Below are 22,718 nucleotides of genomic sequence, written 5' to 3' on the forward strand. Positions count from 1 at the left end.
CCTCATCCGTACCCCATCCATTTACCCCTCTCCTATTTTATTTTGAAATAAATCCTAGACATCATATCACTTTGTCTGTGAATATTTCAGAATGTGTTTCTAAAATATGTCTTCTCCTATTTTTCTTAAATAGCCAGAATACTATTATCATATCTAAATGAAAAAATGAACAATTTCTTAATATCATCAAAATGCTTTCTTTATGATGAGGGGGGAAATCTTTCCTTTTTTTTTGGCCATGCCACATGGCTTGTGGGATCTTAGTTCCCCAACCAGGGCTAGAACCAGTGCCCCCTGCAGTGGAAGCACCGAGTACTAACCACTGGACCATCAGGGAATTCCCTTTCTATTTTTTTTTCTTTATTAACATTTAAAAATTAATTTTATTTATTTACTTTGGCTCCACTGGGTCTTAATTTTGGCACACAGGATCTTCATTGAGGCATGCCGGACCTAGTTCCCTGACCAGGGATCGAACCCGGTGCCCCCTGCATTGGGAACCCAGAGTCTTACCCACTGTGCCACCAGGGAAGTCCCTCCCGTTTCCATTTTTCAAAGCTAAATCTAGAGACTTGATCCATCAGTTTGGGGGAGTAGTAATGAAAATTGATAGTCTTTTTGTTATCATTTCTAACGTTTCTAAATACCTCATATAACCCAACTAAGGATGAAAACTAGCAATATGAGGACTCTTTGAATTGTTTGGGTAGAACTGGGTGCAGATTATTATCTAGTTTTTACGTGTGAGTAAACTGACTCAAAGAAATGGTTTGTCAATGGTCATATAACCTGCAAACAACTTGTGCTGAAATTTGTCATTTGAACTGTGCTCATTCCATAAATATTTGAGTTCAAGAAACTTACTATTTATATTTCTTTTTAAATGTCTATGGCCCACATTATTTTTATAACAAGGACATTCTTCCCTTTGATCACCTAATTTCTTTTATCTTTTGTTGTCTTAGAATTTTAAAGTACTTTCTCTCTCCTCTGTCCTATCCTAATTTTTAGCTGGTGGAGTGACTTTAGGGCTAATACAGGGGAAATTTTGGTCTCCAGCAGAGGATCAGTTGCAACTCTGAAAACAACTCAAGCAAATGGTCTATTGATAGTAGAACATTTCATTATAAAAAGTTCTTTTCAAATTCCAGGATATTGGTTGCTTGGTCACTGAAGAGTCTGTGCTACCATTCGCTAGCACCCTGGGTGTCTGAGCAGACCTGGTTAGGAATGTACTGCTCATTTTGAATGAGAAAAAAGGTTAGTGAAGCTGCCTCAAACATTGCAACACTCAAGTCAAATATTTTACATCTGCTGTATAGGTGATATAAAACATTAGTCTTTTAGAGCATACCCTAACATAAAAATAATGTCCATTTTGAGTGGTGCCAATTTTGATTACAAAATACCCCAGTATACCAACCTTTTTTATTTCTGTTCTTTAATTTTTAAGCCCTTGGACCTCTTAATTTCCCCAAAGTTTTATACACTGTGGAGTCAACAATTAACAGAAATGATAGTGCTGCTGAAATATGTCTTTGATATTGGTTCAGTTATATATCTGGAATGTTTATTCCCTTGGGCTTTCCAGCTGAGGGAGCCCAGCATGAACTCCTACTTTGGAAAATATCTGAGTGGGCAGATTTGTTTGCCACATTGCCCTCATTGTCTGTCTTTGTTTATTCAGCTGAAAAGCTGTGCTTGTCTCTTATACAGTCAGGCGTGAATCTCAAGGTCTCAGAAGCTGTTAAAATAGGTGGAAAAATTGTTTTGGGAAGGGAAAGGATGAAAATTGTTATCAGATATTGACATGATGTGCAATGAATGTGCTCTCTTAGGGAAGAGCATAATGACTTTAAAGTTGTTATCAAGCACAACTCTGATAACATTTTCATAGCCCTGTTTTATTAGAGTCTTTGATTTAATGCAATTTTCCTGTCTTCTGGGTAAGAGGCATTGATAATTCATTGGCACATATGATTTGTTTTTGCAACAATAGAAAAGTAGGTTTTTAGGACGTGAGCATACCATCTGGCCCAGGTAACGATAAATTTTCTCTGATTATAATAGCGTGCGTATGCTCTCGGCATTTACTTTTCTGGCTATCTTTGTCTCTCAACTGGATTATTTTATTTTAGCAGGCTGCTGAAAGGTCTCTTTGCCTTCATTCTTTCCCAATCCTTTCTTTACATGCAGTCAGTTATATTTCTAAAATGAAGGTATAATCATGTTATGCTCTTTTGTATAAATCTCTTCCATGGCTACCCAGTTGCCCTTAAGAAAGCCCTTAACCTGTCACCACTCCTGCCTCCTATTCTATGTCAGAGCTATAATGAACTTTTCTCAGTTCTCTGTGCCCTGTTTTGCTTCCAGGTCATTACACAAACGTTGGTGTTTGGGATATTCTTCCTCTCTACTCTTAGCATGGCTAAACCTCCTCATTCTTTATGTCCCAGTCTAGATTTCTTCCTCTGGAAAGTCTTAATTAGGTGTTTCTCCCTGTGCAAACACGTACCATGTTTTCCCATAACATTGTGGCATATTTCCATTTTAGTACTTACCACACTATATTGCTACTTTGTTTTTCTCTTTATTAGACCTTAAGCTGTTTAAGGGCAGGAACCTTTTCTTTTTTTCCACATTGTTATATCTTCAGCATCTAGAAATTATACTACTCATTTCTGGTACAAAACTAATATGTTGAATGATTGAATTAATAATCAAGTGCATTGCCAAGAATCTTTAACAACATCCGAGAAAAATTACGATTCTCTGTTTTCACATTCTTGATATTTTTCTTCTCATCTTCTAGTCATATTCATTCATTAACTTATTTATTCATTTAATTATTCAACAGAACATTGCTTTGAACCTCTTCAGCCTCCATACCTTGCCCAGAAGCATGTGGAAAGTACATGTGTGTGCTTCTGTTGTCCATCCTATTGAAACGTGGACTCTTTAGTACACACACATATAGTCCTTCCTCTCCCCGCCACAACCGCCATGTTTTGCTTCCTTGTATTGCTTTCCCTCATTACTATTTAACTCTTCTGACATACTAGATATTTAACCTATTTAAGTTACTTATTGTATGTCTCCCCCTGCTTTGAGGTGACGGCCATGAGGGCATGAATTTTGGTTTGTTTTATTTACTGCTGCATCCACAAGACCTAATACAATGTTTGGCACATGGTGAACCAATATATATATATTTGCTGAATGAATGAATACATTCATACCCTTAAATGTGCGTCTCTTTCTTCTTTGCTCTTTCGGTGCCCCTGATTCAGTCCTGCTTCCAGTACTGTGCTGTTTATTTTTTCTGTCTTTCATTTTTTGGACTTTTACATTTAGTCCTATTTTGAGGCCATAATCTTGGCTACCCCAGGCAAATCCTGTTTATCCATTTTATAGCCTCAGGTGACCATTACTCAACTTAAATCTGACTTCTGCATCTCCTAACCTGGTATCTGAAGCCCAAAGAGCCATGTATGTGTGTATTGGGGAGGGGTGAGTATACATTCAGAGATAGATCAGATGTGAAACCTGTTCTTCTGGAACCTAAATATGACAAGTAGATAAATAACTATAGTACAAGATTGAGTAGGATAATATTAATAATGAGGAATTGGGGAGAAATGTATGTCTTATATATCATATATAATATATCATATTATATTCAATACAATATTTCATATTGTATTGTGAAATATATCAAGCTTCCAGAAAAGCATAGAAAGTAATGTGGTAAGCATCCCCTGTATACCTACCTCTCAGCTTTGTAATATCTGAATTGTCTCCCACATTTGCTTCGGGTTTTTTTGTTTTGTTTTGAATGAAAATACTAGATATGACTAAAGCCTCCAGTGTTCCTCTTTTATCCAATTTTCTTCTTTCCCTACTTAGATGTAACTGCTATTCTGAATTTGGTTCTGTGTGTGTTCGTGCGTGTGTGCACACATGCATACACACACATGCACAATATAGGGTTGTTTGTTTTTTTTTTTTTTTTTTTTTAAACATCTTTATTGGAGCATAATTGCTTTACAATGGTATGTTAGTTTCAGCTTCACAACAAAATGAATCAGTTATATATATACATATGTTCCCATATCTCTTCCCGCTTGCGTCACCCTCCCACCCACCCTCCCTATCCCACCCCTCCAGGCAGTCACACAGCACCGAGCTGATCTCCCTGTGCTATGCGGCTGCTTCCCACTAGCTATCTACCTTACGTTTGGTAGTGTATACATGTCCATGCCTCTTTATTGCTTTGTCACCGTTTACCCTTCCCCCTCCCCATAGCCTCAAGTCCATTCTCTAGTAAGTCTGTGTCTTTATTCCTGTTTCACCCCTAGGTTTTTCATGACATTTTTTTTTTCTTAAATTCCATATATATGTGTTAGCATACGGTATTTGTCTCTCTCTTTCTGACTTACTTCACTCTGTATGACAGACTCTAGGTCTATCCACCTCATTACAAATAGCTCAATTTCGTCTCTTTTTATGGCTGAGTAATACTCCATTGTATATATGTGCCACATCTTCTTTATCCATTCATCCGATGATGGACACTTAGGTTGTTTCCATCTCTGGGCTATTGTAAATAGAGCTGCAATGAACATTTTGGTACATGACTCTTTTTGAATTATGGTTTTCTCAGGGTATATGCCTGAGATGTTTTAGTGTTTTAATGTTTTAGACTTTGCATAATGGCATCTTCCCGTGCTTGTTTTCACTCAACATTTTTTTTTTGAGATTTATCTTTGCTGGTTCATGTAACTCTAGATTGTCTAAGTTGCTGTGTAGTTTACCACTATATGAATATACCACAGTGTATCCATTTTATTATTGATAGCTATTTCAAATAATGCTTTTCTTTACTATTTTAAATAAAGCTGCAATGAACTTGCCCATGTCTCTTTCTTCACAAATAGGAGGCTTTCTCTGGGGCAGTGCATCGCAATTAATGTGCATAGGAATCACCTGGGTATCTTGTTAAAATGTAGATTCTGTCTCAGTTGGTCTGAGGTGGACCTGAGAATCTGCATTTCTTACAAGTTCCCAGGTGATGCAGATCCATGGACCACACTTTGAATTGCAAGGCAGTAGTAGGTTGTGGCACATCATTATCTTTTTAGATACTGCCACACTGTTCTTTGACAATGTCGTACAGGTTTATATTTCCAACAGGAGTGTATGAGGGATTTGGTTGTCCCAGGAGTAGCCTCTTCTAGATAACTATTTAAATGTAATCTGCAGCCATTCTCTTCTTAAAATTGGAAAGATTTTTGGGTGGGAAGGCATGAAATAATAAAATTATTTCAGAGGATAGTTAGCTTAACTACAATATTTCTTAGGAATTGATCTAAATTATATAGATATATAGATTTTAATTAAATAATTTTCTAAAACTTCACTTGTTTCTTTCCAAATACTCCATTTTCCATTGTCAACCCAGACAGGGCTCAGGCTATAAGATGAACTATCCCAGATGCTGAAAGGGAAGGAGAACTGTGCGTCAGGCACTGTGCTACCTTGTTACATTTAATCCCCACATTTGTACAAGCTCACAGCTAAGTATTACAGACAGTGTTTGTAGTCTAACCTGTCTGGCTTCAAGGTTTACATGGGAAATTAGTTTATTGCTCTTAGTTTCAGTTACCTGTAAAAAGGGAGTAGATCAGATAATTAGATCCTTAACTCCCAGCACTGAAGATTTCGTAGCTTCTTTGATAAATTAAGAAATGCATACACACATATTGTATGATGATAGCTTCTACCCACCTGTTTTTTCTGTTATAATTAAAAAGCACACATAAAATGTACCACTGTAACCATCTTTAAGTGTACAGTTTCAGGAGTGTTAATTTACATTGTTGTGAAACAGATCTTCAGAACTTTTTCATTTTGCAAATTTGAAACTCTATACTCATTAAACAGAACTCTCCCTTTTCTCCTCATCCCTGGTAACTGCCATTGTACTCTGTTTCTCTGAATTTGACTCCTTTAGATACCTCTTATAAATGGAATCTTGTAGTATTTGTCTTTTTATGACTGATTTCATTTAACATAATGACTTTGTTTCATCCATGTTGTAGTATGTGACACGATTTCCCTGCTTTTTAAGGCTGCATTTTATATATATATATATATATATATATATATATATATATATATATATATATATATATATTTTGTGGTACGCGGGCCTCTCACTGTTGTGGCCTCTCCCGTTGCGGAGCACAGGCTCCGGACGCGCAGGCTCAGCGGCCATGGCTCACGGGGCCAGCTGTTCCGCGGCATGTGGGATCTTCCCGGACTGGGGCACGAACCCGTGTCCCCTGCATCGGCAGGTGGACTCTCAACCACTGCGCCACCAGGGAAGCCCCCTAGGCTGCATAATATTTTATGGTATATATATCCCACATTTTGTTTATTCATTCACCTGTTGATGGACATTTGGGTTGCTTCCACATCTTGGCTATTATGAATAATGCTGATATGAACAGGGGTGTGCAGATATCTCTTCAAGACCCTTCTTTCACTGCTTTTGGATATATACCCAGAAGTGGAATTGCTGGATCATATGGTAATTCTATTTTAAAATTTTGGGGGAGCCTCTATACTGTTTTCCATAGTGGTTGCACCATTTTACAATTCTACCAACAGTGTGGTGACATCTTTCAATGGCACAGAAAGTAGTGAAAGGGATATGAAATCAGAAGTGAAGTAGGAAGAATAGGTAAATTCTACTGGTGTGAAGGTAAATTTCACTTTGCCAGCATCTGTTTCCCTTAGATATTTTAGCTAACATTGCTTGCTTCTCCAAGACTATTATTAATACTTTCGGAGTGGAGGAGGAAGCCAAATTATTTCTTTTTTTTTTTTGACTTTTTATTGACCACTGGTCCCTGAAAATTTCTGAGATTGTTAACTTCCAGTAGTGCTTTAGCAATGATTAAGGAAAGTTTGAAAGTTGTGTTTTGTATTGTTTGCAAACTTGAACAAGATCTTTGACATCTTGGTGCTCCCAAATTCTTGTTAAAAAAAAAAAAGAAGAAGAAGCCTCCCAATCCATGTTTTAGAACTGTGACTTCTGACCATTTCAGTTTTCTTTTGAGGATCCTGTGAGTGTATGCGTGTGTTTTCGGAAGGAGGGACAATTGGATTCCACTAATGGTATGTACAGGAAGAGCAGGAGTGAGCAGTGGAGTTGGAAGAGGAGTTTCTTCTCTCTTGTGCCCTTATTTTTGAATCTGAAGTGTTACGCAAATGCTTAGTCATGATGATAAGGCAAAGAACTTCACAACTTGCGGTGTAGAACAATGCTGATACTGTATAAGTGTTTGATAATAGTGAAGTGTGGCAGGAGAGTGGGAAGAATTTGTCAACATGTTTTGAGGAGTAAGAGGATTAGATAGGGAACACAAAGTAAGATAGCCCACATCCAGTTCCAAAAGAAAAAAGTACTTCTTTCAAGGGTCCTTTGGAATAACTCAAGGCTCAGCTATTTCACTTGGCTCTTAACTTCAAATCTTTTAAACTTTTAGCACTGCAGACAGCTGCAGACAGGTATATTTTCCACCTTGCAGTATTTATTTATTCTGAAAGCAAGCAGACTTAATTTCACTTTATGACATATAGACAGGTATCTGTATGTTTGCAGAAGCAATTTTTACTAGTGAGACTGCCTCAATTCAGATTTTCATGTTAGGCTGCTACAATATTTATCAGTAAATCTATCACCTCCAGTCTCTCCTCTCTAATCCTTCCTTCACACTGCTGCTAAGGATAATCTAATTCCAGCTGGGCTCTTTATGGCCATCTGACCTTGAGGAAATTATTTTTCTGTGCCTTCATTTCCTTATCTTATCCCCTGTATCACCTTATACCTACCTACCTTACTGATTCCTTGAAAGTTTTAAATGTCAGTGTATGTAGAGTACATGAAACAGTGCCTGGTATGTAAAAAGTAAATAAGTAACAAATAATGAATAGTAGTAGAGAGTGTTACTATTGTCTTTATTATTGTTGCTATTTTGTCTTTGTTGTTGTTTTTACTTCTGAAGCCCAACGCTGGCCACATCATTGCTCTGCTCAAGAATTTTTCATATTCCCTTTTGCTTATAGCAAACTTTTTGGGTACATCAGAATCACTTTGAAACTTGTAAAAAATGCATATTCCTGAGTCCCCTCTCCCCCAAATAGAAATAGAGGTTTCTATTCAGTAGGTCTAGGATGGGACCCAGGAGTCAGAATTTCAATGTGCTCCCCAGGGGATTTTGAAGCAGATGGTACTGTGACCTTATTTGGAGAATCATTCCATGTAGGATGAAGTGCAAACTCCTTAGTCTGGAGTTCAGGGCCCCAGTAAACCCTTTAGATATGTATTTTCTCCTATGTTCCTTCCTATTAGTCTGTTGAAACCATAGTAAGATTTTCTCTCTACTCATGCTTCCCTGTATACACCAGGTATTTTCCCAGGATGGTATGGCGTAATTTTGTGATCAAATATATATTTCTAGTAATCCATAAACCGTCTATTTAATAATATGTTTAAAGATTGGCTGGGGATGAATGTTAAACTATAATATGGGACCAACCTTCCCTTTTTTGAAAATTAGGAAACAGTTCCTAGGTTACATCACTGGGTGCCTTAAGATAGTATTTTTAAATTGACCTTTCCTCTTGCTCTGTTTGCACTCCTTTTCTCTGAACTCATTTTTCGGGTATTATCATGAGCAAATAGTTCTAGCCTTTAAGTTGCTCAGCTTTGCTCTGTAAATAGAGAGCAAATCTAAGTCCCAACCTCAGAAGCAATCAGCAGTACTTGAAGTTCTTTTATTTTTCTTACCTTTTCTGTTCTGTTGCTAAAAATTAAGGTATTAATGAAATTATTTAGGGTAATTTGAGTGCATTCTGAGATTGCTGATCCCTTTTAGTTCTCAATTCTTGCAATTTTTAGTAACATCTAAGAATGCTGCTTTGTTAAAAAGATTACTTATAATAAAATTGTAGGATGGGGAGGAGAAGGCCCTGTCATAGGTGTTTTCTTTGCCTTGTCTCTAATTTTTAAAACATTCTTATAAGTTAGGTATCATTATCCCAATTTTATGAAAAGAGGTCATGAAATTTAAGATCATAGAGCTTATAAACAGTGGTTTCTGTATTTGAACCCAGGTCCCTTCACCTCATAGACTGATCTTTTTCTACTATGGCCTGGAACCAGATTTCACATGTTAATTCACATTCTGTATTTGCTCCCCTCCCCGCTCCTTACCTCCCCTTAAACTCAAGAATACTGTAAAAATGCTGTAAATAAAAAAGCTCACAGAAATTCAAAGTTTGATAGAATAGTTATTCTTCCAAGCCGTATGGGCAGTATTTGGTTAATTCTGTCAGTGCATTCTGAATTTGATGGTGGCCTGAAAGAATAAAATGCACTTTCAAAAAGTAAGCAATTGACTCTTATTAAATAGCAAAATTAGGTTTTTTTTTTTTTTAAAGGCTTGAAAAATGCAAAGAAATGGGAAAATGTTGGCACATAAAGAAAAAATTTTTGTTTAGGTTCAGGTAGCAATTTGGCAGTTTAGCATAGTCCATATCCGTAACCCTTGACTCCTAAATCACTACACTTCTTTTAGAGAGATACTGGAAATATTAATTAGCAGTATTCTTTTAGCTATGAGAATGCATTTAAATAAACAGATCCCAAATACTAAATCATGAGCATGCATGTTTAACCTTGAGCAATATATTAAGACTCTCCAGCCCAAAGCATATACAAGGTGTTGTGAGTCGCCAGTTGAGAATTATTTTTGTAGCTGGAGCAACTGTTTCCCCCTACCATACTGTTTGGCAGTCATTTGACTTGATGTTACTTTCTCACAAGGAAAACAGATTGAAAAAAAAATTTGCTTTTAACAATACTAGGTGGAATTTCTTTCTTCTACTACTACTACTACTACTATTATTACTGCTACTACTCCTTCTCCTTCCTCTTCTTTTTCTTCTTCTTTCTTTCTACCCTTCCTCCTTTTTTCCTTTCCCTCCTTCCCTTCTTTCTTCTCTTTATTTCCCTTCTTTCTTATTTCCTTCCTTCCTTCCTCCCCCTTCCCTCCTTCCTTCCTTCCTTCCTTCCTTCCTTCCTTCCTTCCTTCCTTCCCCCCTTCCCCCCCTTCCCCCCTTCTCTTCTCCCCTTCTTTACCAAGGAAGAAAGCTCTGTGGTGAAGTGGAATGAGGAAGGGCATTGGAGTAAGATGAACCTGGGTTTGAATGCTGTCTCAACCACTTACTGTAACTCTGTGGCCTTGGGCAAGTACTTACCTTCTTTAAGTTCTAGTTTTCCTATTTATAAACAACCTCTGCAAGGTTGTTGTGAAGGTAAATGTTCATACAAGTAAAATGTGTGACAAAGGGTGAGACATTGTAGGTAATAGTAAGTGGTAACTACTTTTATTATAATTAATAATAAAGCTAACCTAGGGATTAAGATAAGAAGTTATATGAAATGGCCTGCTCTATTTTACCAACAAACTATTGTGGTTGAGGAAACTCAGAATTGTATCTGTTTTTAGCCAAGCAAAATATAACTTTCAATGGAAGACCTCATTCCACGTAGCTTAAAAATAGAGGCCTTACTCAAAAGAATCAAGGGGAAAACCATTAGAAATAATAAGAGACTTCATCAAAATAACTATGTATTTTCCCCAAGAAATCCAAGTTAATAAGTTTTACTAACTAAAACTAATTAGAAGAGATAATGGAAAAAAAGATCACAGTTCTAACCACTACTGCTACCACTACCACTAATGATAAAAAGTTTAGGAATAATCTCACCAAGATATGTGTGAAACTCATATAAATATATTTTTAATTATGAAATTTCACTGAGAGATTTAAAAGAAGACTGAATAACTGGAGAGGCATGCCAGTGCTCATAGATGGGAAAACTGAATATCATAAAGCTATCAGTTCTTAACACATTAACTTTTAGAATAAGTAGAATTACTGGAAAAATTACAGTAAGATCTTTTTTGGAGGAAATGTGGCAAACAGAGTTCAGATGAAAACATAAGTACTATGAACCACTGAAAGAAAATGTAAAGAAGAATAGCAGTGAAACATATTATAAAGCTGTAGTTATTAAAACCTTTTTTTTTTTTTTTTACCGTACTGGCACAAGAATAGATCAATTTCAAAATCAGAAACAGATTCTGATGTGAAAAATATATTAATATATGTTATAAAAAGGACCATAGTTTATTTAACAATTCACTGGTTGAAGGACATTTAGGTTGCTTCCAACTTTTAGTGATGATGAAGCAAACTGCCATAAACATTCACTTACACTGATGTGTGAACATAGGTTTCATTTCTCTTGGGTAGATTCCTATGAGTGGAATTGCTGGGTCATATGGGAGGTGTAAATTTAACCTTATAAGAAACTTGTTTTCCAAGTATTCCTCTCAGCAACGTATAAGAGTTCTAGTTACTCAGCATCTTTGTCAGCTCTTGGTATTGCCAGTTTTTTGAAATTTAGCCTATCTATTAGGTATTTAGTAGTATGTCATTATGGTTTTAATTTGCATTTTCTTAATGAAAGATGTTGAACATCTTTTCAAGTGCTTATTTGCCATACACACATCTTTGGTGAAGGGTCTATTCCGACCTTTTCCCCATTTTTAAATTACATTGTTTCCTTATTGAGTTTTGAGAGTTCTTTGTATATTCTTGATACAAGTCCTTTGACAGAAATGTGATTTGCAAATATTCTTCCAGTCAGTGGCTGTGTTTTCATTCTCTCAGTAGTATTCCAAAGAACAAAAGTTTTAAATTTATTTTAATAAAGTCCAATTTATAAATTTTTCTCTTACGGGTTTTGCTTTGGTGTGTATCTAAAAGTTCTTTGCCTGACCCAAGGTCAATCAGATTTTCTCTTATGTTTTCTTCTTGAGGTATTATAGTTTTACATTTTACTTTTAGGGCTATGATCTATTTTGACTTAATTTTTTACAGGGTGTGAGGTTAACTCAAGGTTCAGTTTTCTGCATATGGATGTCCAGCTGTTCCAACCCCATTTATTGAAAAAAGCTATTTTTTTAAAAAAATTTATTTTATTTTTATTTTTGGATGCGTTGGGTCTTTGTTGCTGTGTGTGGGCTTTCTCTGGTTGTGGTGAGTGGGGGCTACTCTTCGTTGTGGTGTGCGGGCTTCTTATTGCGGTGGCTTCTCTTGTTGTGGAGCACGGGCACTAGGTGCGTGGGCTTCAGTAGTTGTGACACGTGAGCTCAGTAGTTGTGGCTTGTGGGCTCTAGAGCACAGGCTCAGTAGTTGTGGCACACGGGCTTAGCTGCTCCACGGCATGTGGGATCTTCCCGGAACAGGGCTCGAACCCTTGTCCCCTGCATTGGCAGGCAGATTCTTAACCACTGCGCCACCAGGGAAGCCCGAAAAAAGCTATTTTTCTCCATTGAATTGCCTCTGTGCTTTGTCAAAAATTAGTTGATGATATTTGTGAAAGTCTATTCTTGGGCTCTCTATTCTATTCCGTTGATCTTTGTGTTTATTCTTTCACCGATAACACGTTGTCTTGATTACTGCAGCTTTAGATTGTCTTGAAATCAGTTACTGAGACTCCTTCAACTTTATTTCTTTATTTCTCTTCGGCTATTCAAGTTTCAACCAAAAAATCCTGCTGATATTTTGATCAGGGTTCATCAGCTCTGTAGATCTAATTGTTATGGTATGTCTCTCCATTTATGTAGGTCTTTCTGGTTTCTTTCATCAGTGTTTTGCAGTTTTTAGCATAAAAACCATACACATACTATTTTACTTTATATCTAAGTATTTCATATAGAGAGATGGCAAGAATTATCCATATTTTATAGACTGAGACACTGAAACGCGGAACAGTTAGACTTACTGAAGGTCACGGAGATAGTTAATTAGCAGCATATTTTGGTTTTCAGGTGTCCTGGGTCTCTCTAGTGTTTTGTTTTTTTAATTTAATTTTATTTACTTTTTTATACAGTAGGTTCTTATTAGTCATCCATTTTATACACATCATTGTATACATGTCAATCCCAATCGCCCAGTTCATCACCCACCACCACCCCCGCCGCTTTCCCCCCTTGGTGTCCATACGCTTGTTCTCTACATCTGTGTCTCAATTTCTGCCCTGCAAACCGATTCATCTGTACCATTTTTCTAGGTTCCACATATATGCGTTAATATACGATATTTGTTTTTCTCTTTCTGACTTACTTCACTCTGTATGACAGTCTCTAAATCCATCCACGTCTCTACAAATGACCCAGTTTCGTTCCTTTTTATGGCTGAGTAATATTCCATTGTGTATATGTACCACATCTTCTTTATCCATTCGTCTGTCGTTGGGCATTTAGGTTGCTTCCATGACCTTGCTATTGTAAATAGTGCTGCATTGAACATTGGGGTGCATGTGTCTTTTTGAATTAAGGTTTTCTCTGGTTATATACCCAGTAGTGGGATTGCTGGGTCTGTCTAGTGTTTTTACTACTCGTTTTCATAGGCAGAAGCTTCTTTTTTTTTTTAAAACATCTTTATTAGAGTATAATTGCTTTACAATGGTGTGTCAGTTTCTGCTTTATAACAAAGTGAAAGCAGAAGCTTCTTATAGTGAAAAACGTGTACTTTGGTGTTATTTAGTTTGAGTTCCAGTTTGTTCTCCTGTGCTGGTTAGTTGTATGATTTGTTTCATCTCTCTAAGACTCAATTTCCTCCTTCAAAGAACCTTCCTCACAGGATTGTGGTGAAGACTAAAGGAGGCCATATGTGTAAAGTTTCTAATGTGAAGTTTGATATACATACAGCACATGCTCAATAACTGGTAATATCATCTCTGTTACTATTTGTAGTAAAAGGTAGTTGTTACAGCCTTTCCCAGAACTTGCTGTCTTGTCTCATTAATTAGATGAATTGTCTTTGAATTGTGGAAAACTGGCAGTGAGCCAGGGACAAGCACTAACAACATGGTCCTTAAAGCATGAGACAAATTGTTCAACAAAACCTATGTCATGCTACACTTTTTTTTCTCATATGTCTACCATAAAGTAGAAGAAATGTTTTGCAATACTGAATTGTGATTGGGAATTTTAATGGATATATTTTTATTTTAAAAGGTAAGCTTTCTTTAAAAGTGGTGGCTTTAAAACTTTCCATATTTCTACAAAGCCTGGTTTAACTCAAAAACTCATCAACTTTAGTATTGTTTCCCAGCTTTGCAAAGATTTGTGACCTTACACTGGCATAACATAAATGTGAAATATAATTTGAGTATCAGTGTTATGCTAGAGTAGGACCTTTTATAAAAATAAGAACTCTATGTTGATAATTCCTTTTCCCTAGAATGAGGCCTTTCTGAGACTCCTGTACTCTAAACCTACAAAGATGAAATATGGGCCTAATAAAAACTACGTTTTGAAATAAATACCCCATACACTTAGGAAATCAGGTCTATAGTCAAGGCAGTATAATTTGTTGTTGTTGTAATTTTCTGTTCTTTTGATGTTGAGGCAGAGGTTTGAATTAAGTATTCCTATTTCCAACAATTATTTTTCCTTTTCTTTTCAACTTGAAAATCAGGAGAGATGTTATTTTTGTAGATGCTATCCTAGGTTTGTGAAAAAGGATGAAGTTTATGTTGGATAGATTCAAAGTTGTTTTCCTGGTCTTTGTTTAAATAGAGTAGGATTTTTAATGATCAATCTCAAAGGGAAATAAGCAATTGTATATGAAAAGGGGTTGGAAATCCTACACATCTTTATCTTTCATTTTTTCCCTCTTCTCCCTCATTCTACATAGGAGCAATTACAATCCAAGACTTTAGTTGAAGCCAAAGGAAAAAGGAAAATTCTACTTCTTTTAGTTAAATAGCATTTTAAATCCTAAAATGTTCCACAACTCCTTATGCAGTAATCAGCCGAAGCATTAATCAGTTCTCGCTGTCTTAATTGTAACATTAGCTTTGAAAAAGACTGAGTTATTAGTTGGGTCCCATATTGACTTTAGTGCCACAGTCCAGCTAAAATCGTTGCTTGTGGTACACCATGGCTTCCCTCTAGCAAAATTTAAGAATCTAGTCTAGTAAAACCTCATTGCTTTTTTTAAACTTTTTTTAATTTTAAAATTTATATCCAATAAAATTTACTCATTTGGTTCTCAGTTTTGACAAATGCACAATCAAGATACAAAACAATTTCATTACTCCCTCAAAATTCCCTTGAGCTTGTAGTTAGCCCTTCCCCCTACCTGCCCCCCCACCCCAATTCCTGGAAAACCCCTGATCTTTTCTCTGCTCTTATAGTTTTGCCTTTTCCAGAATATCATGTAAATGGAATCATATAATATGTACCTTTTTGAGCCTGGCTTTCTTCATTTAGCATAACACATTTGAGGTCCATCACATCCTTGTCAAAGCATCCATGTCAATGCTTCCTTCCTTTTCATTGCTGAGTAGTATTCCATTGTAAGAAAGTACCACAGCCTATCCAGTTCACTAGTTGAAGGACATTTGGGTTGTTTCCAGATTTGGGTGATTATGAATATAGCTCTATAAACATTTTAATACAAGTTTTTGTGTGAACATAGGTTTTCATTTTCCTTGATAAATACCTAGGAGTGGAATTGCTGAGTCATATGATGAAGGTATATTTAATTTATAAGAAACTATCAAACTATTTTCCAAAGTGTCTGTACTATTTTGCATTCACAGCAATAGTTTTTGAAAGTTTCAATTCCTCTGCATCCTTCCCAGCAATCGATATTGTCATTTTTTTGTTTTGTTTATTTAACTTGAGCCATTCTAATAGGTGGGTATTCATTGCCTCTTACTGTGCAATTTGCTCTTTGACTTCCATTCAGTAGATGCTGTTATAATGGTTGCATTGTGTGTGTAGAGAATACTTTTAAACATTAGAATACAGTTAATAGAGAGAGAGAAAAGAAGGAAAAGGAGAAAGTAGAGGAATAAGAGGTTATTCTTTGGGAAGTTGGGAAGATGTGTTTTTTTCTTTGGCTTTAGGGTACAAAGCAGGAAGTGGTGACAATTGTACCAGTATGATGAGTGCCGCCATAACTCTTGTCATATGACCTCTGTTCATAAAGCTCCCCAAATATTTTATATCCTGGAATCAGCTTATTCCCATCTAATGATAAGCCTGAGAAACTCAATTTCTCCATAATTATAAATGACCTCTAGATAGTGCCTTACAAAATAATTATGTTTTCCTGAAGGAGATACTAAAGTGTATTTATTTTTTACTTAAGTGTATATTTTCAGATAATTTTAAACTTACTAAACTTGAATTTTTAATGTTTTAAATTTTCATTATAAGATTAAATACTGAGTCTTAATATATTTTAAATACTTCTAGTTTTTGCTGCTTTGAGATTGAACAGAAGATGCCATATTATAGTACATTTACTATGTCTTCTGAATATGGGGAAAAATGAAAAGTTTTAGAATAGCCAAAAGCAGTTTTTCTTTCCTTCTTTTTTTTTGGTATTAATAGATATATTTTTTGTATTCTTTCAATATCTGAAGATATTGAAAAGCAAGAGTGAAATGATTGTTGAAGGAATGGAGTCAGAGATTGAGTTTTGCAAAGGTATTTCCACAATTTTGCAAGAGGCTGTAGATAGAATTTCAGGCTATATTCCTGAATCAGATTCCTGTGAGTGCTCTGTGTTAGTTGTATTTACAAGTATTTTTTTCAGTATCTATGCTTAAGTGCAATACTTGTTTCATAATCATTTTAGTTCAGCAACAGTGCTGATACCAATGAACATTTCTTTATGAGATTTGCATCATGAATTGACTGAGGACACAATTTTTTTCACTTTCTTATTCAGTCTTTTTCAAATCTTTCACTTCTTTTATAGTTCTTTTTTATCTGCAAAAGGCTAACACACTATTATATCAAACTGCCTTAGTCTTCAGACATCATAGTTAATTACAGCACTCAGAAAGGACTTCAGAAACAGGCACAGAGAAACAAAGGACACATTAATTAGGCCATATTACTACAATTAATATTTTTCTAAAAACTCCCATCGAAGTAGCTGCAGTTACCAAAACATAATTAAAATTCTGTAGATGATATAATGGACTTTTTACTGAGCTAAGGACACGAGTTGGTTAAAAGTTGAATGCAGGGAGAAGCCTACCAGGTGTATGAAAAGCCCGGAAAAGATCTTTAATATGTTCAAGGAGATAATCTCTTACCAGGACAGGTGTTTTTGCATAAAGAGGGGACTTACGGGACTTCTTAACAAAATTACTTTTTTTTTTCTTTAGGGCTAAAATTTTCATCTTTTGGCTTTGGTAAGGGATGTTTGAAAAGTGCAGTGTTTAATTAATTAATTAATTTTTAATAAATTTATTTATTTATTTATTTATTTTTGGCGGCGTTGGGCCTTTGTTGCTGCGCGCGGGCTTTCTCTAGTTGCAGCGAGCGGGGGCTACTCTGTTGCAGTGCGTGGGCTTCTCGCTGCGGTGGCTTCTCTTATTGCGGAGCACAGGCTCTAGGCGCACAGGCTCCAGTAGTTGTGGCTCACGGGCTCTAGAGCATGGGCTCCGTAGTTGTGGTGCACGGTCTTAGTTGCTCCATGGCATGTGGGATCTTCCCAGACCAGGGCTCGAACCCATGTCCCCTGCATTGAGGTGGATTCTTAACCACTGCACCACCAGGGAAGCCCTATATTTCTGTGTTTTTGTTTTTTGCGGTACGCAGGCCTCTCACTGCTGTGGCCTCTCCCATCGCAGAGCACAGGCTCTGGATGCGCAGGCTCAGCGGCCATGGCTCATGGGCCCAGCCGCTCCACGGCATGTGGGATCTTCCCGGACCGGGGCACGAACCCGTGTCCCCTGCGTCGGCAGGTGGACTCTCAACCACTGCGCCACCAGGGAAGCCCCCTATATTTCCATTTTTAAACAGTTTGGCTCCAGATTTTAGTTTCTTATTCTTCTTCGGGGTTCAAGTCACTGTATTTCATTGTTCTTCAGAAGCCAAACAAAAAGAAATGTCTCCCTGCTAATATATATGTTACTCTTCTCTATTTTTCTGTAGAGTTTTCCTAAGAATTATAGGGCACTGAAAGGAAACACGCTACTCAAATGATGGCGAGTTTATTCCATATTTACTCATAGGCAACCAAATGAGCCTTTTGGCATTTCATTCAGACTTGTCTGTGATTAGCGTTTTGTGTCCTCTTCATCTTGTTTCACTCCCATTAACATACACACTAGTGCCTTACCATCAGTCATGTCACAGACTCCTTTGTGCCGCTCTGGTGTCTAAGATTCTACCTCATTAAAAAGTCAGCACTTCATCTCTTGTCTTTGGCTATAGGTCCTTCCCACTGCTTTTATCGATTGACATGTCTTTTCTTCTTTTTTCATATTGCCAGTCTCCTAGAAAATTGCATTGTTTCTGCATTAACTCCTATCTGGTTCCGTATGAATGTCAAGAACTGTGAAGGCTCTGAGAGTTTACTTACAAGCTAATGAGTTATCCTGACACAATTTAATGCATGTTCATAGTCCTTTATATTTATTACTGTTGCTCATACTATTCATTTAATTTGGATCATTTCATTTGAGGTTAAACACTGGGATAGGGCCTCAGATTCTGAGCTCCAAACCGAAAAGATGCATATGTTCCCTGGCACTTGACTTGGTATGCTTTACTTCAGCTTCCTTCCCTTTGGTTAATCTGGGGAGGAATGTTAATGTGATAGTGTATTTTTGTCTTGCTATATCAGGTGATAGCACTTCATCCTGGCCCTAGGGTGATCGTCTCTTCTCTTGCTGAAATATTTGCAATTCACCCCACTACCGTTAGGATGATTAGTACCAAGGGCATATAATCAATAAATGCTCTTTTTTTCCTCTCTGAAACCATGTCCTACACCCTTTTGTTTTCATCGTTGTATTTGTAGGCACCCATGTTGGTAATGTATGGAGCCCAGCATATGAAGGATATGCTGTTCTTCTCTACCTGACCCACAGCTTAAATTCCTGAATGTCAGGACGCTAATTCTATTTCATGGACATTGTCCAAAACTGACATGGTAATAAACCTAATCCCAGGCTTTCAGATCTCATCACAAAGCTGTGGCCTGTGAATCTGGCCATCTAAATTGTGTTTCTATTATTTTATTTGGAATCCCTTTCTTCCAGCTATTGTAGTAATTATTTCGGCACGCCAAACGGCTTCCAGTTTATGTGTTGGGCCTGAGTGTTATAGGTACTGTATTATGCCTGTTTACAGATGAGAGAAGGAAGGGACAAGGAGGTTAATTAACTTGCCTAAGGTCATAAAGTTAGTAAGTGATGGAGCTGGATTTAAACCTGTAGCTGTCTGCTTCTATAGTCTGTGCTCATATCTGCTTCACTTTACTGCCTTAATCTTTAAATTACTGTTGTATGAGGGTCATGGGTGGTAGTTGTTGTTATGGGTTCAAACAAGGGGCAATAGAATTAGAGTTTATGGAGGAGTAAATTTCAGCTGATTCTTGAAATAAGGGACAGATTTAAATATGTGGAGAGGAGAGAACATTACAAGGAGCACAGAATGGGACTGAAAAGAGTATGTTCAGGGGATAATGAAAAGGCTGAATGAGTTCTATAGAAATAATAAATAACCAACAAACTTGGTTACTACTGAAGTTTTATCCGTAAGACTTGATTGAAAAAAATACTTAGTCTTTTGGGCTTCCCTGGTGGTGCAGTGGTTGAGAGTCCACCTGCTGATGCAGGGGACAGGGGTTCGTGCCCTGGTCCGGGAAGATCCCACATGCCGCGGAGCGGCTGGGCCCGTGAGCCATGGCCGCTGAGCCTGCGCGTCCGGAGCCTGTGCTCCGCAACGGGAGAGGCCACAGCGGTGGGAGGCCCGCGTATTGCAAAAAAAAAAAAAAAAAACACAAAAAAACCCTTAGTTTTTATCTCAAAGTTCTTAACAGTTTTACTAAAAATGTTATTCATTGGGAACACTGATTCACATTTTAGATGGAAGCACATTAGTAAAGAAATAATAGAATAAAATTCTCAGTCTTTATTATAGAGTTTTTTAGTCCATTCATTTTTCTTGAGCTAATTCTGCCCACACCGGCAAAATTTGCTTGGTTTAACTTGTGATGAATTGGTCCAGCAGGAGGAATTGAATGTATGTTGGAATTCTTCCAGATTTTGGAAGAAAATGTTATTTTTAGCATTTTGGTCATTTTTGGTAGAGTGAAGGCCTTGCCATGAAGTTGTTATTGGCAGGTTTACAGACCACTAAACACGGCTTCCTTATTTACAAAAACCACACACACACACACACACAAACCAAGAAACTAGAAATAATGTGAAAACATGTAACTCTGTCACAGAAATGTCATGCTTATATAGCTTAGTAAAACTAAGAATCCTGATTGAGACGGGAAGCTTATTCCTTTCCTAAGTTTGGGGCTGAAGAAATCTGAACTCTCCTCTGGGTTTTGTAACTAATTCACCACTCAAGCTTAAAATATACATAAAATAAACAAATCACTTACATATTCATTCATTTGGTATATTTACAAATTAGAAGAGGTGTGAAGAGCAGAGAGATAAGCTGACACCAAAGGTTAGAAACTGAAGAAGTGTGGGCCAAGAGTTGGTCAAGTGAGAACATCTTTGTGGAATCCTTTGTTTGGACTTGTGTGCATAAGCTATTTGTGATGACATAAAGAATTTTGAAGGTTAATTTCGTTGTCTAGAATAGAGAAGCAAACTTCTTTATAGCTTTCTTTTTAAGACTCTGGATTTGCAGTTTATCCAGTATCTTTTTAAAAATCATCAAAAGTTATGTTAAAGATTTTTTTCAAGCTAAACTTTTATCTATATGTATAATGTCATTTTATATATTGATAGTTCCTTACTTATTCAGAAGTATACTTTGTCATAGATTTCTCTGAGCTTTTTTTTTTTTTTTTGTGGTACCCGGGCCTCTCACTGTTGTGGCCTCTCGCGTTGTGGAGCACAGGCTCCGGACGCGCAGGCTCAGCGGCCATGGCTCACGGGCCCAGCCGCTCCGCGGCATGTGGGATCTTCCCGGACCAGGGCATGAACCCGTGTTCCCTGCATTGGCAGGCACACTCTCAACCACTGCGCCACCAGGGAAACCCTCTCTGAGCTTTTTAAACCGAGGTCCATAGCTACTTTGGAATGGGGGCTATTCCTAAAATATGTACAAGGTTTTATCTGCAATTGACTTTAACTACATGTTTCTGTATATGGTTAGAAAGTCGTATGTTGATACTTTGTCAAACTATGTGGAAAATACTTTCTTCTTAATAGAATGAGTATAAATAATAGCAAAAAACAAATCCTAACTGACCTTTAAATGTATCTGCATTAAAAAGCTAAAGCCGCTCACACATATATATGGAATCTAAATTTTAAAAAAAATGGTTCTGATGAACCTAGGGGCAGGACAGGAATAAAGACGCAGATGTAGAGAATGGCCTTGAGGACACGGGGGTGGGGGGGCGGGAAGCTGGGACGAAGTGAGAGAGTGGCGTGGACGTATATATACTACCAAGTGTAAGATAGCTAGTGGGAAGCAGCTGCATAGTACAGGGAGATCAGCTCGGTGCTTTGTGACCACCTAGAGGGGTGGGATAGGGAGGGTGGGAGGAAGATGCAAGAGGGAGGGGATACAGGGATATATGTATACATATAGCTGATTCACTTTGTCATACAGCAGCAACTAACACAACACGGTAAAGCAATCATACTCCAATAAAGATGTAAAAAACAAAAAAAATCTAAAGCTGGGACTTCCCTGGTGGTCCAGTGGTAAAGAATCCACCTTACAATGCAGGAGACACGGGTTCGAGCCCTGGTCTAGGGAGATCCCACATGCCGTGGAGTAACTAAGCCCACATGCCACAACTACTGAGCTCGCATGCCACAATGAGAGAGCCCGCGTGCCACAAACTACAGAGCCCACGCGCTCTGGAGCCCACGAGCCACAACTAGAGAAGAGAAAAACCCACAGGCCACAACTAGAGAGAAGCCCGGGTGCTGACATGAGGAGCCCGGGCGCTGCAACGGAAGATCCCGCATGCTGCAACTAAGGCCTGATGCAGCCAAAAATAAATAAATAATAAAATAAATCTTAAAAAAAACCCACGGAAATGATTTTTTTTTTTTTCGGTACACGGGCCTCTCACTGTTGCGGCCTCTCCTGTTGCGGAGCACAGGCTCCAGATGCGCAGGCCCAGTGGCCATGGCTCACGCGCCCAGCCGCTCCGTGGCATGTGGGATCTTCCCAGACTGGGGCATGAACCCGTGTCCCCTGCATCGGGAGGTGGACTCTCAACCATTGCGCCACCAGGGAAGCCCCTTGGAAATGATTTTTTTTTTAAAAAAAAGCTAAAGCCAACTACTTCTAAATATTTTCATTCAAAAAACTGTTTGAAATATCTAAAGAAAATGTTTATTTTCTAAATCTTTTAATTTGGGAAAGAAATTCAAATTGTGATTGGTTTTAACCCACTGATCAGGATGCCCCTGTAAACGTTCTCACCTGGGATTTATTGTTTGTCATTTCCTCACCTTAAAGTTGCAATTCTCCGTTAATTTCTTCCTGGGAAGAACATACTAGTTCATGATTCCAGCTGTAGCACAATCTTGTCTGACCTGT

General features: G+C 37.5%; 1 protein-coding gene across 1 annotated transcript in view; it reads left to right on the plus strand.

The window, feature by feature from the left end:
• The window catches only part of MEGF9 (multiple EGF like domains 9), a gene marked incomplete at its 5' end in the record, with an annotated part of 84,926 nt that overhangs the window by 19,786 nt on the left and 42,422 nt on the right, over positions 1–22,718 (plus strand). The gene's annotated exons all lie outside the window — the stretch shown is intronic.

The sequence above is a fragment of the Grampus griseus genome (genome assembly GCF_964374135.1).
Source record: "Grampus griseus genome assembly, chromosome: 6".
NCBI classification, from domain to species: Eukaryota; Metazoa; Chordata; class Mammalia; order Artiodactyla; family Delphinidae; genus Grampus; species Grampus griseus.